This window comes from Micromys minutus (genome assembly GCF_963924665.1).
Source record: "Micromys minutus genome assembly, chromosome: 13".
Taxonomy (NCBI): domain Eukaryota; kingdom Metazoa; phylum Chordata; class Mammalia; order Rodentia; family Muridae; genus Micromys; species Micromys minutus.
Genome location: NC_137982.1, coordinates 54,429,987 through 54,447,900, shown reverse-complemented (window position 1 = coordinate 54,447,900; position 17,914 = coordinate 54,429,987).

Genomic DNA, 17,914 nt, shown 5'->3' with positions numbered 1-17,914 from the left:
GTGACAATATCAACACATGTCATTTAACACAGCGAGGTCAAGCCGGTGCCGTATGGAGTCTTCACCCCTACGTTCTAGTCTCTGGCACAGGAAGGTCACAGTGAGCCATGAAAGACGATCCTGAGCATCAACCCAACCACAAAACCCTCTACCTACAATCTGTCCTGCCTGCAAGATATGCTGGAAAAATAATGGCACAGAACTTGTGCCAACCAATGTCTGCTTTTAACTTGGGGCCCACCATTAGAGGAAGCCAATGCCCTATACTGCCTGGATGGCCAGAGAACGGAGACCAGATAACTCAGAGACCTAGGGTAGATCCAAACACTAATTGGTGAAAATTGCATATAATTGTATTGTATATAATATGTATTATACAGTCCTGAGTATTTATATAAAATTATTACTACTAGTCTGTCATACTCATAGATCACTGCCTTGTCCGGTTGTCATCAGAGAGGCGTCCTCTGCCAGGAGAGGACAACAGCTGCAGAGGCCGATAGCCAGACATGTGGGGAGGGGGAGAGAGATGGGAGGGTCTAAATTGGAGGTCTCCATTATGTTTCTGCTCTTGGAGATCAGGAAGCCCCATGGAAGAGGAGGAAAGGTTGTAGGAGTCAAAAGGCATGAAAAAACCCCAGGAGAACATGGCACCAAATCAGCTAAACAGGGCTCATATGGGCTTACATAGAATGAAGCAGCAATCATGACATGGCTGTTAGCTTGCTTTTTTTGTGGGATACCTAACAGTGGGACTAGGTGTGACTCTGACGCCTTTGTCTGCTCTTGAAACTCTTCTCCTCACATTGGGTCATCTTGTTCAATCTCTGTATGAGGGCTTTTGCCTTGTCTTAATGTATCTTGTTCTGTTAGGTTGTTGTCTCTTGAAGGCCTGCTCTTTGCTGAAGAGAAATGGAAGGGAAGTAGATCTTGCGGAGAGGGAAGGTGATGGAGGAGCTTGGAAGAGTAGAGGGAGGAAAGCATTCATCAGGGTGTATTGGGAGAAGAATCTATATTCAATGAAAATATTGAAATCAATATGTATGTATGTATGTATGTATGTATGTATGTATGTGTTAAATACAGAAAACCAAACAGGTGTGTGCAGAAAGAATAACATGGCACTGATATTGAATGATGCATCCTGGAATTTGCATCCTTAGTCATCACTGAGTAAGAAGCAGCGTGACATCAGCTTCCTGTCACATACTCAGGTTGTCTGCTAGAGCCTAGTGCTCCTACACTACAGAGCGATGGTATCTTCTTACAGTGAGTACTGTGAAAAGCTATACTACACTAGTGTTTGTATTCTAAATATACCTAAACAAGGAAATTGTGTGTGTGTGTGTGTATGTGCATGTGTATATGTATGTGTGTATGTGTGTGTGTATGTATGTGTGTGTATGTGTGTATATGTATGTGTGTCCTAATATAAGAAAACATGACTATTCCCTAAGAGGAAACCATTGGAGTACATATTGATTTATTTTTAGAAATTTTAGCTAAATACATGAAGAAAAAAATCAAAAACATATCCCTTTCTCATATCATAGATTAAAATAAGCTTCCCACCAATGAAAAGTAAAGTATGACAGGTATAAAGATAAAAGTAAATATAGAACAGAATCATACATGAGTGAAAGATCAGTTCAAATGGGAGAGAGAACAGTAGTTTCAATGAAACAAAGTAAAAGACAGTCATTAATATGGTTCTTCATTCCACATTACAACTGACCTTTAAGAAATTGCATTGTCAAAGTTTAGTGTGTAATCAAAAGTAATGATCTTTCTGTGCTCTTAATAAATGGCCAGGCAGGCTCACAATGAGCCTGGCTATTAGCTTGCCTAGCACGCGTGAGGTTTTACAGCCACTCTTCAATACTGTGGAGAAAACATAACAAGATATATATGTGGATATGGATTTTCATACTGATTTAATTTAAGGGTTATTCTGACACAACTAAATAAAGGAAATCATAAGGCATGGTGTAAGCTGTGTAATAGCTCATAAACATAAATGCTGTAAAATAATGGGAAACCGAGCAAACATGGTAGCAAAATTAAGAATACAAATCAAAGTGTAATTAGAAATGACAAAATGTTAATAATTACTGTAGCAGAAAAAGGAAAAGAAAATGGGGCATGTAGGGAAGGCAAGAATAAGAAGTAGAAGCAACAGGACAGGGAAATAATTCATCTAAGGAGACAGATTGAAGAACTGAAATCTGTAGTAAAGATCAGAAATTCAGGATTCCTCAGCATTACACCCATCACCGATAACATTTGAAATGTACATCCAATCAAAAAAGGGAAAACACCCATCACTGTTATTAGCTGTTTACATTTATCTCTGTAAAGATCGCCACTCTGGGCATTTCTTTTTACACAGACTAGCTTTTCAGAATGATTACAACTGCTTTTCAATAATCCTGCCTAAGATCTAACACAGATTTATACACCAGAAACTCTATATCTCCAAAATGAAGATAGCTTAGTGTTACTTCTAAAGTCACGCACGCTAAAGAGTAAATTAATGATGCACAATTTAACTAGGGTCTCTTAAAGCCATGACCAAGTGTTTGCATATGTTCTGAAGCATCATACCCACACAATTTGAAACTGCGACAAGTTGAATACACCTCTTCTCTAAGATGTTGAAGGTTTTGCAAAGTGAGCAGTTTGACGTGAGGCCCAACATGACATGGTTTTAAAGTCAGAGATCCACTTGCTTTAACAGCAATAGATACCCTGGTATTGGAACAAACTCCCAACTGGTAATTTGCAAAGCTCTAGAAAGTATAGGACACTGGTTACTAAGTGACAACTCTTGGTGAGCACAAAATTGTATCAGTCCAATTAAATCCTCCTAATCCAGTGGTAGGTTCATAGAAACAGAGAAACAAATAAGGAGATACATCTTGGCTACCTCGGGCTTTTGTCTACTAGTCTCTTAACAGAGATAAAAGGATTAGGATTTTAAAAAATGATATAGACCACAATCTCAGAAGAGTAACTATTAATGGTCACTCATTGTGTGAAGATTACTTTGAAGTTATGTATACATAAGTAACAGCCTAGATATTTTCCTTAGGAAATTCCTATGTTAATAAATACCTAGTTAAAATGATGGTACTTTGATGAATGTCAGTCATTTGAAAAGCAGCATCCCTAAGGAAAGAAATTGAACTTGAATGTTTTGGAATACTGAAAAGGTTTTTCCCTTCCCATTTCTTAAGAATTCACACAGGGTATAATGATATTCATAGAATACATGTGTTTTTCCTTTATCCAGTCCTTCTCTATTGGAATTTTGGTTACCAATGGAATTCAAGACAAGAGCATTGCTCTTGGGTCTGTGCTGAGCTGTGGAACTGCAGGGTAAGAGAGAGCATTGTCTTTTTGTAGCCATGTGTTCTTTTGTGTCACACCTCTATTGTTAACAAAGATTCTGCACAGAGGTCATCATTCAGAATCAAGGTGGACTATATTTCAGAGACATATGCAGAGGATCTTTTTTTTAATTGGATATTTTATGTATTTACATTTCAAATGTTATCCCCTTCCCTCCCCCCTCCTTTCTGCTGCTGTGAAAATGCTCTTTAAAACAGGAAAGTTATTTTTGTAAAAAGTAGTTGTAAGATTTTATTGATACCCAGCTAGCTGACAAATACTGCATTAAAATCCAAGTTCAGTGTAACTTAAAATTATCTCATTCAAGGTGTTTGTGATAGCATTCAAGAAATGGCCCGTCTTATGATATCAGATTTGACAACAGAATAAGAACTTAACAAAATTTTGATAGCTTTTTAGGAGAATTATCTGATTCCCATAATTCATCTTTCAAGTTATCTGGTTCCTCAGCCTTTTCTGAAGAAGGACTTCAGCAATCTCAAATTTCTTTTGCACCGTCAGTCTGACCATGCATTTCCCCTACTTCTTGAACCTTTTTTTGACCAAAAAATAATCTGAAAACATTTTCCATTCAAGGATTTCAAGCCATGAAGCCACACAGTGTGATGCGACCTCTGGAAGTGGAACTAGCATTATCCCTCATCAAAATATTAACAAACATCTGAGAAGTGCTAATCCATAATGTTTTAAGGAAGTCTAAAAGAGTTCATAGAAATTTGGGGTACAGTAAGACTCACAGTCATGGTTCTCATTAGTGTTATTCCTAATATTTTCATAATCATTTTCTAAGAATCAAATGCCTCTACATTTATCACATCCATTTTTTTACTCTTTTCTCAAGTTTGTTTGATATGTTAATTTAAATTGCTAAAGTTTTTCTACAGTTTCCCCCTTAATCAACAAGCACCATGTTTATTTCCTTTTGGGGCCGTGAAGTTACACTGTCTATCAGTTAGAACACGTCCTCTAGCAAGTATCAGCAAGATCGTTTAATTAACCCCTGTGAAGTTAATTAAACCAACATTGTAGCTCAGTCCATGGAGTCTGGAAGTAGGAAATTCAGGCACCATTTATGCTGGGCTTCAGCTCCTTTTCTACCATCCCTGCAGCTCTCTTCTTGTCTCCCTTTAGTTAACCTCCTTAGGCTAACTGCCCTCATTAATGTAGGGTGCTTATGATAGCAAACAAGGTCTCCTCAAGGAAATGTAAACATTGCTTATCAAATGAAAGAGCCCAAAGTCACATTATTAACCTCTCTCCCATTCTATTAAGATTAGTGAGGAATCCATGAACTAACTAATCTGGCATTGAATCAACCATTGGTCAAGAAAATAGGATCAATTATGACGCTAAGGCTGGCTCTGATGCTCTTGACAAGCACCACCCAGGTTGAAAGAAAGCAGCATGAATTTAAGCTACCTTGATGTTTATGCTCAATAAGGCCTTTAAATGATGTCAGGACCATGGACCTTAGTATAGTTAAACATTTCTTACAAGAAATAGTAAAATTGTTGCACGTTAAGCTTTGAGAGTATTTTCTATGTAGTCAGACAGTTCTAATAGATTTCTGATGATTCTAGAGTCCACTTTCTGGTTACACATTCTTAAATGAGATTCATTTTTTTACATAAAGTTTGTGGAAAAATGTGTGAATTGCCTGAGTCCCTGATTATTGTTATTTGAGACCTGGTTGAAATAGTTTTCACTAACTACCTCAAGTTGACAGATTGATGCATCCAGCTCATAACCAACTGCTATTAAACCTTGAAGAATTTGCCAGAATATAGGTACATTTATAATATAAATAATCTTTTATGAACACTTTCTGGTTATCCAACACTCAGAATAATGGAGAAGATAATTATAGAAGTCAGTCTCTCTGTTTCATGTTACCAGGGAGACTTCTTCTCTGAGGAGTCTGTGAACTATTGCGTTTAGCTCAAAAGTCCACTTAAAGAATGGACCTTCCCCCCAGTAGACTTCACTGTTACTTTAGAAGATTATAGAGAAGAACTAAACTCTAATATAAACCATGAAAACCTGGACAGTCTATGAAAATAATAAACACCATGAGACTAAGTCCTTTCAAAATAAGAACAGTGTCCATGGTACTCCAATTCCTAGGGAAATTTATGGAGGAGCAGGAACAAATGGATCCTCATTTTGTGCCATATGGTATAATAATTATCAAAGGAGAGGTTTTCTAATAATTTGTAGTTTTGTCAGATCCATCGTCAAACCCTTATCTAGGGCAAGATTGTAGTATAAGTGACTTAAGGCAGAATTCTAGTTTGCAAAGTAGAAATAGATAATGGATACATAATATACACACACACATATATAGAATGTATATATATATATATATATATATATATATATATATATATATACACTTAATGATATATGCAAACAGATAGATGGAGATGATAGCTATATGGCTTAATACATGCTAATTAATCTTAAATCTTGGTTATCCTCGAGATAGTAAAATGATACAATGCAAAAAAATTTTTATGCAAGATTCTTCACTGACATTGAAAGGAGAAGAAAATACTCATGGGAGGAAATACAGGGACAAAGAGTGGAGCAGAGACTAAAGAAAAGGCCATCCAGAGACTGTCCCTCCTGGGAATCCATCCCATACGCAGCCACCAAACCCAGTCACTATTGCTGATGCCAAGAATTGCTTGCTGACAGGAGCCTGATATGGATGTCTCCTCAGAGCCTCTGCCAGAGCTTACTGATACAGATTAAGATGCTTGCAGATAACAATCAACTGAACATGGGGACCCTAATAGAGGAGTTAGAGAAAAGAGTGAAGGAGCTGAAGGGGTTCACAACTCCATAGGAAAAACAACAATACCAACTGACTAGAACACCTACAGCTCACACGGACTAACCCACCAACCAAAGAGCACACATAGAGGGATCCATGTAGATTGTCCTGAAACTGTATTTTAATGTTAATTCCACTTTCCCAAGAAGGGCTGCCTAGTCATATACTCCAACTGAACCTTCCCATTTTAACTAGTAAGATAAAGGAAAGCCAGTGACTGGGTGGGGCGAGGGAAGTAAAGGAGGTCAGAGGACAAAGGGGAAAGGTTGTTGTGGCAACATGGAGTTTTCCAAGGACCAGCTGGACCCAGGTGATATTAATTGACATTAAATAGCTATGAACATTAAGGATTTTGTAGGTCTAGCATCTTATATGAAATGCAGTTTGTATCTTTGTCTATTTGATGTAATCTTGTTGTGTAGAATGTTTGTGGATTGAGAGTTGAACATATAAACCTGTATGTAAGCTATCAAGCTGTAGTGTTGTGTTTGTTTGGGATTTTGGGGTACAGAAATACCCAGGGGCAGAGGCAGAGAATAGGCGGTAGTAAACTGCCAAGGGAAGGGAGTTGCACGGACAAATTGGGCCAGGGTAGGGGCTCAGACTGGGCGCCAGAGGTGCTCGCGGCTCTGTATCAGGGTCAGGCCATAGGAGTGAGACTTCAGGGATGGTAAAGAGATAAACCATGTTTTATTTTTTAATATTTACTGCAACAGATTCATGGCTCCAGCTGCATATATAGCAGAAGATGGTATTGTCTGGCATAAATAGGAGGAGAAGCTCTTGGTCCTGTGAAGGCTCGTTTCCCCAGTGTAGAGGAATGCCTGGGTGTTGAGGTAGGAGTGGGTGGGTGGGAGAGGGAGCATCCTCTTAGAAGCAGGGGTAGAGAGGATGGGAGAGGGGGCAACCAGGAAAGAGATACGTTTGTAATGTAAATACATAAACTATCCAATTAAAAAATATACTTGCTGACAGGAGCCTGGTATGACTATTCCCTGAAAGGCCCAGAGCCTGACCAATACAGATGTGGATTCTCGTAGCCAACCATCAAACTGAGCATAAGGACTCCAGTGGAGGAGTCATGGGAAGGACTAAATGAGCCAAAGTGGTTTGCTACCCCAAAGGAAGCCTAACAATATCAACGAACCAGATGTCCAGAGCTCCCAGGGACTAAACCACCAACCAAAGTGTACACATGGAGGGACCTGTGCCTCCAGCTGATTATGCAGCAGAGGACTGCCATATTCTTTTGGTGCCATATTGGCCTGGGTCTTATTAATTATGTTCTTATGCTGTCCTTTAGGCAGCTGGTTTTCTCTGGTGTCTGGAAGATCCTGATGACAGCAAGACTTCTCAAGAAGGCAGGTGAAGCCGTGGGCCTGACAATGGAGGTCAGACATCCAGACTCTGCTGGCTCTGTCTCAGGTGGTTTTTACTTAAAATTGTTTGATGGGGTAATATTCCAAGCTGGTAGTTCTTGGGGACACCCCAGGTCTCCAGGGGAAATAGGATGCTTTGTGGTTCTACCAATGCTCCTTGGGACCAAATGGCAAGCCTAGAGCCAGACAATGAAGATCAGGGGACCATAAACAACTCACCTCTGTTGACTGTGTTCCAAGCAGACCCAACTGGGAAGGGATTGGTAGGGCAGGATTCTAAGCTAGTTACTTTTGGGCCCCAAAGGCTTCCATAGTAAAGCAGGATCCCCTTAGGGTCTTGTAAGTCTTTTCTGGACCAAAGGGCGAGCCCAGTGCCAGACCCATAGCTGGCTTAATGTTCAGGTCTGTAGTGGTTTGAATATATAGCTCCCATATATTCACCTGTTTGAATGTGTCACAGTGCCACTGTGGAGGTGGGGCTTTAAGGTCATATACATGTTCAAGGTCTGCCCAGTGTTAAAAATATCCAATCTTTTGCTGGCTGCCTTCAAATCAAGATGTAGAACTCTCAGCAATTCTGGTATCATATCTGCCTGAAAGCTGCTCTGCTTCCTGTCATGATAATGGACTAGTACACCTCTGTAACTGTAAGCCACCCCCAATTAAATGTTGACTTTCATAATTGGTCATAGTGTTTCTTTACAGCAATAATTCCCTAAGTAAGATAAGGCCCTTGATCCCTTTGGAGTTGTGTCTTGTGCACAATGATACACATCTGTCTACTTGTATTCTTTTGCATGCAGACATCCAGTTTGACTAGCACAATTTGTTGAAGATGTAGTGATTTTTACATTTTTCATTTCTGGCTTCTTTATCAAAATCAGGTTTTTGTAGGTATATAGATTTATGTATAGGTCTTCAATTTCAGTAATCAATGTGTCTGTTTTTATGCCAGTAACATACTGACTTTAGTACTATAGCTTTGTAGTACAACTTGAAATCAGGAATGGTGAGATGCCTAGCAGTTCTTTTATTTTTTGCTCTTAATTATTTTTTTTTTCATATGAAGCAGGTAATTTTACTTTCAAGGTCTTTAAAAATTGTGTGAGAATTTTGATGTGGATTACATTGAATCTGTAGATTGCTTTTGTAGATTACATTTTTTTGCTATATCAATCTTACTAATCCATGAGAATGTGAAATATTTATCCTTTGATATCTTCTTAATTTTCTTTCTTCAAAGAAAGATTTGAAAATTTATTGTACATGTCTTTCACTAGCATGGGTAGAGTTACACTAAGATACTTTATATTATTTGAGGCTATTGTGAAAAGTGTTGTTTCCTTGACTTCTTTCTTAGCATACTTGTAATTTGTACATAGGAGGACCACTCATTATTTCTGTTGATTTTATGTTCAGCTATGTTGCTAAAGGTGTTTATAAGCTGTAGAATATCCCTGGTGAAATTTCAGGATCACATGTATACTAGTATGTCATCTGCAAGTAAAGACACTTTGACTTTTTCTTTTCCACTTGTATGTCCTTGATTTCCTTTAGTGTCTTATTGTTCTAGTTAAGACTTCGAGTACTATACTGATTGAGCATGGAGAGTAGACAGCCTTGCCTTGTTTTTGATTAGTGGAAGTCCAGTGAGTTTCTCTGTTTTAAGTCAATGTTGGCTATGTGGTTGCTTTAATCTGCCTTTATTATATTGAGGAATGTCCCCTCTATCTCTGGTGTCTCTGAGGGATACTGCATTTTATTATGCAGGGATGTTTGATTTTGAACAAAAGCCTTTTCTGCATCTAAAAAGATGATTGTGTTGTGTTTGTTTGTTTGGATTTTTTTGTTTGTTTTGTTTTCTAGTTTGGTTATTTGGTGGATTACATTTATTTATTTATTTATTTATTTATTATATTTTTTAAAACAACTTTATTTTACAAAACAAAGATAAATTTACAGATTTTAAACATTTTAACTTCAAACCTCTAAAGAAAGAAATTGAGGAGGATCTCAGAAAATGGAAAGATCTCCCATGCTCATGGATTGGAAAAATCAACATCTTAAAAATGGCCATCCTACCAAAAGCAATCTACAGATTCAATGCAATCCCCATCAAAATTCCAACCCAGTTCTTCATGGAATTGGAAAGATCAATGTGCAATTTCATATGGAATAACAAAAGACCTAGAATAGCAAAATCCATCCTCAACAACAAAAAAACATCTGCGGGAATCACTATCCCTGACCTCAAGCAATATTACAAGGCAATTGTGCTGAAAACTGCATGGTACTGGTACAGAAATAGGCATGTGGATCAATGGAATAGAATAGAAGATCCAGAAATGAGCCCGCATGTATATGGACACCTGATTTTTGACAAAGGAGCAGTAAACATTCAATGGAAAAAGGACAGCCTATTCAACAAATGGTGCTGGTCCAACTGGCACTCAGCATGCAAAAGAATGAAAATAGACCCTTTCTTATCTCTTTGTACAAAGGTCAAGTGCAAGTGGATCAAAGATCTCCACATTAAACCAGATACACCGAAACTATTAGATGAGAAAGTAGGGAAAACCTTAGATCACATAGGCACAGGAGAAAATTTCCTGAACAAAACACCAATGGCTCAAGCTCTAAGGTCAAATATTAACAAATGGGACTTAATGAGATTGCAAAGTTTCTGTAAGGCTAAGGACACCGTCAAGAAAACAAAACGGCAACCAACAGAATGGGAAAAGATCTTTACCAACATCACACCAGATAGAGGCCTAATATCCAAGGTATACAAGGAACACATTTATTTATTTTATATGTTGAGCCATCCCTGTATTTCTGTAAGAAACCTACTTGATCATGGTGGATGATGTTTTTGGCACATTCTTAAATTTAGTTTGCAAGTATTTAAGTAAATATTTTTGCATCTATGTTCATAAGGAAATTAGTTTGTAATTCCCTTTGTGAGGCTTTATGTGGTTTTGGTATCAGGATAACTGGGTCAGAGGAAATAAATTAGACAATGCTTTTTTTCTGTTTCAATTTTATTGAGTAATTTGAGTATTGGCTTTTACTCTTTTTTGAAAGTCTGGTAGAATACTGTGCTAAACCCATCAGGCCCTGGGCTTTGTTTGTTCGTTTATATTTTTGTTTTTGTTGTTGCTTGTTTGTTTGGGAAACGACTACTTCTAGTTGTAGTCTAGAAGGGTTGTAAGTCTGTTCGAATTACTAATCTGATATTGATTTAAATTTGGTACTTCATATATATTGAGAAAGTTATCCATTTGTTTTAGATTTTCTGATTTGGTTGAGTACAAGTTTTGAAGTATGTCCTGATGATTTTCTGGATATTATCAGTGTGTAAATCCTCCATTTCATTTCTAATATCTTTAAGTTGGGTATTGTCTCTATGGGCTTGCCTATATTACTGATTTTCTCAAAGAACCAACTTTTTCATGAAATCTTTGTATTGCTTTCTTTGTTTCTTTTTTATTGATTTCAGCCCTGAGTTTGAGTTTGGTTTTCTTGGCATTTATTCTTCTTGGGTTTGATTTCTTCTTATTGTTAGTGAGTTTTCAGATGCTCTTTGAAGTTGCTAATGATTTCTCCAGCTTTATTTACTCATTTTTATTTTTTTATATAAGTATTTTGTTCTACGAACTTGCCTCTTAGAACCATTTTTATTGTATCCTATAAATTTGGGTATGTTGTGTATTAATTTTATTCAATTCTTGAAAGTCTTTAATTTCTTTCTTAGTTGCCATCTTGACCCATTTTTTTTCACAGTAGAGGGTTTCTCAGTTTTCATGGGTTTTTAAGCTTTCTGCTTTTTCTGTTGTTGATACCAAGCTTTGGCTGTAGTAATCAATTTTCTTTTTATCTGTTGATACCTGCTTTGTGGCCAAGTACATGGTCAATTTTGAAGAATTTTCTGCAAGGTGCCAAAAAAGGTATGTTTGTTTGCAGTTGGGTGAAATGTTCTTTAAATATTTGTTAAATCCATTTGGTTAATACATTCAGTTAGGTACAGCATTTCTTTGTCTAGTTTTTGTCTGGATTGCCTGTCTATTGGTGAGATAAAGGTGTTGAAGTCTCCTATTATCAGTGTGATAGCCAATATTTAAGGTGTAGTACTGCCCAATTTACAAAGGAGGCTGCCTTTGTGTTTGGGGCATAGATGCTAAGAAGCCATAAAATTTCTGTCATATAGAAGGTTTACACCTACATCTTTGATTGGCTTTCCTGCATCACTTCAAGCATAAGTTCAGATAACTATGTATTATGGTTGTTTTTGAGGGTATTTATACAACAGGCAAAACAAAAAAGAGAGAATTATGAGAAGGTGTGGAGTACGAGTTGTAGCTGTAGTTAAGGACTTTCTACCTAAGATCTTGGTTATTCAGTTAATAAGACTCAGTTGACAAATGGGATATCATGAAAAGCTAGTCCACCAAATGTGAGAAATCTTTCCTTGCATCTGTATATCTGACAGAGAATTAATGTCTCAACATATATAAAGTAGTAAAAAGTAAAACATCAAGAAAACAACTGAATAAAAATAGATTATAAATCTGAACAGAAAATTATCAATTGAAGAAACACAAATAGTTAATAAACATTGAAAAAGTGTCCATCATTATTAATTACCAGGGAAATGAAAATTAAAAGTATTTTCATTTCAAAGCAACTGAAGATGACTATAACCAAGAAAAACAACAAAAATGGCTACTGCCAATATGGGGAACGAGGAAAGCTTTTTCACTGCTGAATATGTGGGAATGTAAATTCAGACAGACCCACACTGAAATCAGTATTGTGGTTTCTCAAAGGCCTAAAAATAGAACTACCACATGACTCAGAATACCACTCTTAAGTAGTATCCAGAAGATTTTATACTATTTTACAGAGATACTTGCTCATCCGTGCTCACTGCTGCTCCATTCACACAGGCAGGGTATGAAATCAGACTAGATGCCTATCAACAGATAAATGAATAATGAAAACGTAATTAAGCTTTTAAAGAAAATAACATATGCAGGTAATTGAGTGAAACTGAAAAAAATATTAAGTGAGATGACACAGGCACATAAAAAACCACCATATTTGTTATTTTTTCACACACAGACTCCATCTTTGCATATTTACATGAGTGTGTTTAATTTGGAGTATCTGATGAAGCCAAGAAATTAGGAAGAATAGGGTTGCTTAAGGGAGGAAGTAGTGAATTATATGTAGAGAATATTTGGCTAAAAAGATTTTAGGAGCGATGCAGAGGAAAGATGGGGGAGATGAGGAGTAGTGGGGTTATACACTAACACACACACACATGCATACACACACACACACACACACACACACACACACACACACACAAACTAAAAATTGTATGAAAAACTATACGGTGACTTTGCTTTTGGTTCAGTTAAAAGTTACAAAGATTGTACAGTGTATGTTCAAAGAAGACTTAGCAGGCTGATTTCTCCAGGTCTGCACAACTCTTTTCTAATATCCACAGTTTAATCAACAACAATTACGGGGTCAGGTAGGAGACGCCTCCTTATTAGTGGTTGGTCAATAAAGTCCTAGAGATTCTGTATATAATACAGGATCTTACTATTTTTCTTGGTTTCTCACCAAAACTATATGATAATCACTAGTGCTGAAAATATCACATATCTTGATTTCAAGATACAGAGAGATCAAGCTTGAACAAGTTTGAAATTTTCTTCCCTGGTGCCTGGTTTTCATAGTTCCAGGAGTGCTATTTGGGCTTCCAAGAAAGAAAAGGCATAAAAATTAAATTTTAAGTTAATTATTGTCTTCAATTAATTAAAATACATACATCACCAGATGGTAATTTATGGACTCGAGTGTCAATCTGTAGGGCCAGATATGCCAACCAGTGTAATTGTGATATCACAGTTATGTGGGCAATCAACTACTCTCTGATTGCATTACAACCATCTCCACAGAATACTATTTATGCTTGGTACTATTAAATTTTGCCAAAGATCCATCACTCAGGGGGTTGTAGATCCTATGGGAAACTCTTAAGCGGTGTGTAACTAAACGGAAACTGTCTTCTATTTGTTGATGACCACAGAAAAATGCTACTCCTATTCTTAGTCAGAGATGCTTCTTTTGGCCATGAACAACAGTGAATTTGGAGCCACAGCTGCTTTAGAAAACAAGCAATGATAAAGTACTGAGCATTAAATAAGGCATTTATAGTCTAAGGCATGGGGAACATTGAAAAAAATGAAAGAAACAATCAAGCAAATGAACAACAATGGTAAAGCATATAAGAGCCAGGATATGTGAGGAGGACTAGGAAGTGCTATCTTCTGGGTGGGACACATCCATCACAATCATGTCTTATCAAAGCTGTGGTTGCCATCTTGAGACTGTACAAGACTGGGACTCTCATCAGTCAAATATAGATTGGAGAGGACCCCATGGAGGCCCTACCATTCTCAGACAATTATTGGCTAATTGTGGATTTATGGGAGAAACAGGTATTGACATGAATGTGGGAAAGGGATTTGTATGGAAGGAGGTATTGACAGGCGTGGGCATGGGAGATGGGATAAACCAGAGGAGAGAAGTAACTAAAAGACATTAGAAATTTCAATATATACTTATGTCTGCAGTGAGTTTGAAATTATTTCTCAGGTGTCAAATTTGATCATTAAGTACATATTTACATTGCATAATTAAATTTTTCTCAAGAAAATTTTGTTAGGCGCAATGCATTTATACACACATTATAATACATAGAATTGTATCTATATTTTCAGAATTATATATAATTATAAATGACAATTGAAGATATAGTCCATAGTTCAATAAATCTATATCATGTTTCCTTAGATTTAATTTACACATGAGAACAAAAAAATAGGTCATGATTTTTATCATAAAAGTATTTTTACAAAAACGTGTTATTTTAGTAAATTTGATACATTGGTAATGGATTTTTTCCCACATTTTAAAATTGTTCTCAGGTGGCATTGTGTTACAATGGTCCTATATTTTGGGTCAGTATTTGAAAAGAATAACTTCCTTAGATCCTTTCTAGACTGTTTGTTGCCTTAAAAATATTAAAGGTTTTATGAGCTCTTGCCTTCTTGTTGCAAAGAAACTGTGAGATGATTTGTCTAGTGCTTTTGTTCAAATCACAAATATTTCTAAAGCATTAATTTACTCTATGATTCAACAGTGTCAGAGAGGCCCTATCTTGTGTTGACAACTATATATATTTGTACTTGTATGTATATATATATATGTAAATTAAAGAACTCTTTGCTTAAATAACAGATTTTATGCAACCCACCACAAGGATTATGTTTACATAATGGTGTGAATAATTACAGATACTACAGGGAAGATGAATGCCTATCATGACTAGAGGGTCATAAAGTACTTAGAAAAACTGATATTTTGCATCAGAAACAGTTTTATCTAATATTGCAAAACATTGGTTAAATATTAACTTAGTTCTAAATGTGAATCCATAACAACCCTGAATTGTACTTACTCATTGGTCAGAGCTTGTGGGAGCATGTTTCTCTTCTCTATCCCAACAATTCTCTTTTCCATCCTATCCCTTCTAATCAATAGCCAGCCGTTCCTTTTATATTTGATTTCCCTTTAATTATGCAACTATTCACATCTTTTAAATATATATTTTGTTTTTTTCCTCTTCTCTGCAATGCTCAAATCTTTGCTCAAAGCAAACATTTACTGCTATGGTTTGTTTTACTTTTATGTATTTTGGATTGAGCTTCTAATAAATACTTTTTTATGTGCTTTTCCTCCATGGCTGCAGTTTTAAAACACTCCAAGTACTACATGCAGTAAAGACTGGTGCACTTTAGAAGGGATGGAAACCAAACAAAATGGCTATAAGGTAACAACCGCTGTGCAAAGGATGGAGAATGTGTCCTCTTGAGAAACAGGTAAAGAAACTAATTATCTAGCTAGGAGTAGCGAGATTGAGAGGCCTCATGGAGGAGGACTGCTGTGTAAACAAAACTTACTAGATGTGTTCTTCTGGGTACTATCAACACCCCATCACTGTCTCACATTGTAAATCAGAGCTAATGCAACAGGGAACTGAAGGTGTTCAGTATTTCATGTGTGTATGTTTGTGTATGTGAACATGCAGGTGAGTGTACATGTTTGTGCACACAAATGTTAAGGCCTAAAGTTGAGTCTTAGTCACTTTCTGCCTAATTTTTCTGAGACAGGGTTCTTTACTCGCTGGATTTTCTGGCCAGCAAGCTTCACAGGTCTACTGACTCTGCTTCCTCCACACCAAGGTTATAGACACATGATAATGACACATTATTAGGTAGATGCTGGGAATTCAATGCAAGTCCTCATGCTTATGTAGCAGATACTTTCTTTGCCATTTCCCACAAAGCTATATCCCAAAAGCTGTTATTTATTTATTTAATGTCAGAAATCCATGTACTTATTTTGTATATTTTTATTGAACACTGTATCTCAGTCATAATCCTAGTGCTGGACATTCATAAGTATATGATACAAATGTTTATTTCTGTGTGTTTTACAAGATACTGGATAGTTATTTAAAGGTCTGTTAATATCACTCTTTCACTTAATTTTGAGGGCTTTTTATTATGGTAACTTGTTAATTTGGGGAAAAATAGATGTAGAATTTATTCCGTCCCAGTCTGGAGTTTCTACCTCGCCTTGATCATTCAGTTCCATAAAAGACACACAAACTTTATTATTTATAATAAGTCTAAAACAGCATCAGAGCTGATCAGATATCTACTCTGTATTCTATTAGAATCTACTTTCCTATCGATAAACCCAAATTGTTACTTACTATGTTTCATCTGGGCTGTTCTTCTGGGCCACATTTTTCATGGCTCACCTAACCCATGGTAGATTCTCCTCATTTACCCTCTTCTCTCCCTCATGGGTCTCCTCTGACTCCCAAGCCTGGGAACCCTAAATCATCCCCATGTCTCTTCTGCCCAGCTATTGGCTGTTGGCATCTTTTTTAAACAATCAGAAATAACTTGGGGGCAAGAACACACAGCATCACATGAGTCTATGTGGGGACACTCTAGTTACTGGGTTGACAAGATCTTGAGGAACCAATGTTAACATTAGAATATAAACAGCATCATGCCAAACCAAAGCATAGAGATAACTCTGGCCATTTGCAATTCTTGTTCATTTGGGTTAATAGATTTTTAAGAAAATATTTTATTTAGATTATGTGTATATAAGTGTGTGTGTGTGTGTATGTGTGTGTGTGTGTGTGTGTGTGTATGTGTGTGTGTGTGTGCTTGTAAATGCACACGACAGTGTATTTTAGAAGAATGTCAGATCCCCTGGAACTAGAAAGACAGTGGTTATAAGCCACCTGCCACTGGCACTGAGAATGGAACTATGGTATTTTCTGTAGCAGTGAGTTTTGGCTACACTCTTTTGTGTTCCTCTCACACACACACACCCACCTAGGAGATATCTTTGGATGCCCGAATGAAAGACATACACACATGAGTTTATTTTTAAAATTCTTTGGCTACCTTAAAGAACGGGCACTCCTAAACCTTCTCCTGCTATCCCTGGTCCAATTGGGGAAGCTTTTTCTCCTTCCACTCCTGTGTCCCACCCTTCTTCCCTGAGTCATGGCGAATCTCCTCTCTCTCCTGCATCCTAGCCAGAGCAACTCTAAGGGTCCTGCCCTCAGTTTCCCTTTGCCCAACCATTAGCTGCCTGCATCATTATTGATCTATCAAAAACCAATTGCGAACAAGGACCCTTATCATTTGGAAATGCAGATTCTTGATGGAATCAAAACATTAGAACCAGTGTCTAACAACGTTTCATCCTATTTTAGTTTTAAATTTTATCATTTACTGTGTAAAAATACTATCAATGTAATGATTCTTCAAGCATGAAAGAATATTTAAAATATATCTAAATTTGTTCTTACATAATCTTTTTGACAGCATCACTTTATTTTTATTTTTTAAATAAGTTTTGTACTTTTTAACTATATCAATGCCTTGTCTTAAAGCAGGTGCAAGAGGCATTAACTAAGCCATTTGGGGAAATCCAAGGTTGAACTCTCAGAGACAGCCCTTCCTTAGACAATGTCAGAGTCTAACAACAGCAATTCTCAAAAGAGGACAGCAGCCAGTTGCCTTCTGAGGGAAGGGGAGGGTGCTGCTTGAAGGTAAATTTGACAATAAGTACATTTGTCAAGGGTTGTGAATAAATAAACTCCATTGGGTTTAATTTCTTC